Raw genomic sequence first — 3,721 nt, 5'->3', positions numbered from 1 at the left:
AATGATGATGTAATTTTTTTTTAAAATTCAAATTCAAATTCAAATTTATTGTCCAAAAAGGAAATTACATTGAGAAAAAGTCATTGCTCAAGAATTACACAATTACAGTATTAAAAAGAAAACAAAAAAAAAAACATCAATATAAAAATACAGAATTATAAAATTAATAAATACATGCAAATTAACACATCAGAAATATCAAATAAAATACATTATATACAATAAAATTTACATTGTAGAAAAATTAGGATTTTAAATTACATTATTAATTAATTGCACAAAGAACCCGAAAAACTGTTAATAAAAATTGCAATATAAAAATATAATATAGTATAAAAATAACTAGTCAATGTAAAATTGTATTATAGTGTAAAATGGGCGTTGCTCAAATTAAAATGGGACCATTCAATAGCAGTTGGCAATTGAATGGGACCATTCAATTGCCAACTGCTACGGTTTTCTGTTGCTAATGTTGTTATAGTTTCTGATGGAATGAGGAATAAAAGAGTTATGATATCAAACTTTTTCCTAAAGGCAACCAATTGTAATATGAGGACAGAGAGTGAGTATTGTCAGCCATTATGCTCTTGGTCTTATCAGTCACTACTTTCATTACTACATCTTCTAAGCAAATGCTTTCTTTAAATATTTTGTTGTTATCTTTGTAGCTTTTGTGAATCTACTTTCCTTAGACTATTGGACCAGATGCTGCATCCAAAAATAATGACACTTTCAACTATATATAATGAAGAGAGAGCGTTAGTACAGCGATGGTACAAGATGAATCAATTTTGAGGCTCATGTTGTTTACTGTGTTGTTTCGTAAACCTCTTTTGCTCTAATTACATCGTCTTTTAATGGGATCTTAAGCTGTTTCTCCCGTGGGAATAGAATTTCTGTTCTAAAACAATTCACAATACTGTATTCGAAAAGACAAGCGAGATCTTTTGTTCCTGATGCACACCGCAGTTCCCCAGGGGCCTAGTCTGGACTTCCTTGTAGATATTTAAAAACAACTGTCTATTAGGCCTATATACCTACGTATTCGACATTCTTTTATTTTTTTGTAAACATAACATTTACATTGAGGTGGAAGTTCAAGGGTCCGGTCATGAGTAGAAAATGTAATAGTAAACAATAAATAAAAATATGATAGTATTACCGGTAAAAACTATAGCAGGTTTTAAAAAGGTAAAAACTACATATTTTTAATTTTATTCAATTCATATTTATATTTTTTATATATTCAATATTCACCCACACAAACACACCCATACATCAAATAAATGAATACAGTGTAGGACCAATATAGGCTTATATGTATATGTGTATAGGTCTATATTGTATTTGTAATAGAAAACCGTGTATTGTGTTTGTTTTATTCTGAATCTCGTCATCATCATCATTAGTATAATCTGCATTGCTGGAGGTCCGTTATGGATTGAGATGTAGTTCCACCACTGATCTGAATCTTGTAATATACTGTAATTGTTTTATTCTGAATCTTAGAATGTAGTACTGTACTATTAATATACTGTCTCTTATACACATCTAGATGTGTATAAGAGACAGCATCGGTAGTGTGTGNTACACCTGTCTCTTATACACATCTAGATGTGTATAAGAGACAGTATGTAGGCCAATAATAGACTCGAAAAATGAACAAGTGAACACTTTATTATAGACCATATCCATTATTATTATTACTATTATTATTATTATTATTATTATTATTATTATTATTATTATTATTAGTAATAGTAGTAGTAGTAGTAGTTGTCGTCGTTGTATTAATAAATGCTGGCCTATTATTGTAACTATTATTATTATGCTTTCGTCATAAATTTAATCTTCTTGCTTGTGAAATATAGAAAAACAATATCTATGACAAACTGTTTACATCTACATCTACTACATCTACAGAATATTAACTGTTGACCTTCCTTTACGTCTAATATAGGCCTATATTATATAAGAGGAAAAGAAGTTAGCACAGAGATTTGTTATAATTTTAGTTGTTTTGTTTATACTAAAATGATAATAAATTACTAAGCTAACACATTTCCCTTCTGATAGTATTTAGTATAGTAATTTGGTGTAAATTTAGTCTAGTTTATTTATTTGTAACTTTTATTCAACCCGTTAAAAAAGACGGGCGTGAATGTGCGAAGTAGAGGTACATTTCAGGTCATATATTTAACATTTCAATTCTGTGTGGTCTTTATCGTAGGAAACACTTTATTTTTTACTTTTTTTAAAATGAAAGGTTTTTGACCCACTGGAAAGAAACATAATAATCACAGATTTATTTATTAGATTTATATTAGATTTGTTGAATGGATATTTATCTCTATAACCCTATGTATTAGCCCTCAACATAAATAAATAATAATAGGCCTATGCATCTGAGGTTTTCAGATCTGATATCTCACAAAATATGATTGAGCCTTGTAAATTTAATATTATGTATCTCCGTTAATATAATTACGCCCTAACATTTTTTTATGCGGCACGATAGCATAGGCCTATCATTATAATGTTCATAGGACAATCTGTTATAACTTGTACATCATCATAAGTAGGCCTACGGTATTCTATAATCTTAGGCCTATAGCTAAAGGTAAACAGAGATCTAATGAAATACCCTACCTCTTGTGTTTCAGCCCTCCGACAATGTTTGTGTTCTGATGTTTATAAACATAACGTTTTCGATATTTTTCTTTTATACATATCAAACAATGGTTGTGGCTATTTTTAGGACAGCGAATCACTGATCATCGACAACACACAACCTCGTATACACCTCCGTTTAATGTAGCTTTGTATAAGTCTATATAATTTCGACTTTTACAATCAGCTGTTTGTTGGATTATCCACAAAAAACCCCACTGCCGGCTTCTCATTGGTTGACGAATCTCACGAATGTCAACAAACATATACCACAATGCTTTCAAAGCACGATATTATTATTACGACAAAACTAGATTCAGTGTTACGTATAATGTACAACGAAATGAAAGCGCTCATCGTTAAGGATGCAAATAAATAATAAGTCATCAAAATATTTAGAGAAATTCAACGTTGGCATTGAAATGTGTAGGCCTAGGCGTATCGTTTCAGGTCACGTACTGTATAAGCATATTTAGATCGTGAAACGGAACTACTACACGGTATGATCAAAGAAGAGACATAAATAAAATACGTCATATGAGTTTTATTGATTTATTTCAACAGTATTTTACGAGGGTGGTCCATCCAGCCGGAGCTGATCATTAGGTGCTCGAGAACATATCTTTTCACTGGTATCTGACGTCAAAAATGGATTCCTTTTGTCACTTCCCTCTAGCAAATTCCTAATTTTTATCATTTAATGTTTATGTTTGGTTTACGGTTTATACATAATAATATATGACAGGTGATATGGTGAAGATGCCTCAAATTTATTTAAAAACAGGTAGCAGGATTTTGTTTACATATGTATTTGCATGCAGCATCGTTAATTTTTATATTATATATAGGCCTATATACATACACATGTATATATATTTATACATATACAGTATAATATATATAATTTATACATATTTATTTACATTATACATGAAATCATATAGGCCTAACAAATATATATTTTACTATCCATTTATTTTTGTATTTTATAAACATGATCAGCAGCCAGCGCAGACGATTCGAAGTTACAGGTTTCATGAAGTAGGTGACG

General features: G+C 30.1%; 1 protein-coding gene across 2 annotated transcripts in view; it reads right to left on the bottom strand.

Annotated features, from left to right (window-relative positions):
- LOC117106037 overlaps positions 1 to 2,884 on the bottom strand; it is a 14,901-nt gene extending 12,017 nt beyond the window's left edge. The window contains exon 1 of one of the 2 annotated variants that reach the window (XM_033247372.1): positions 2,650 to 2,884. The gene's annotated coding sequence lies outside the window, so the exon portion shown is untranslated. The remainder of the gene's footprint in view (positions 1 to 2,649) is intronic. The other variant, XM_033247371.1, reaches the window with a different exon arrangement.
- Between the last annotated feature and the right edge of the window lie 837 nt (positions 2,885 to 3,721).

Source organism: Anneissia japonica, unplaced genomic scaffold, assembly GCF_011630105.1.
Source record: "Anneissia japonica isolate Jap-2015-1 unplaced genomic scaffold, ASM1163010v1 scaffold284860_len1800451_cov186, whole genome shotgun sequence".
Taxonomy (NCBI): domain Eukaryota; kingdom Metazoa; phylum Echinodermata; class Crinoidea; order Comatulida; family Comatulidae; genus Anneissia; species Anneissia japonica.
This window is presented reverse-complemented; position numbering and strand designations above follow the sequence as displayed.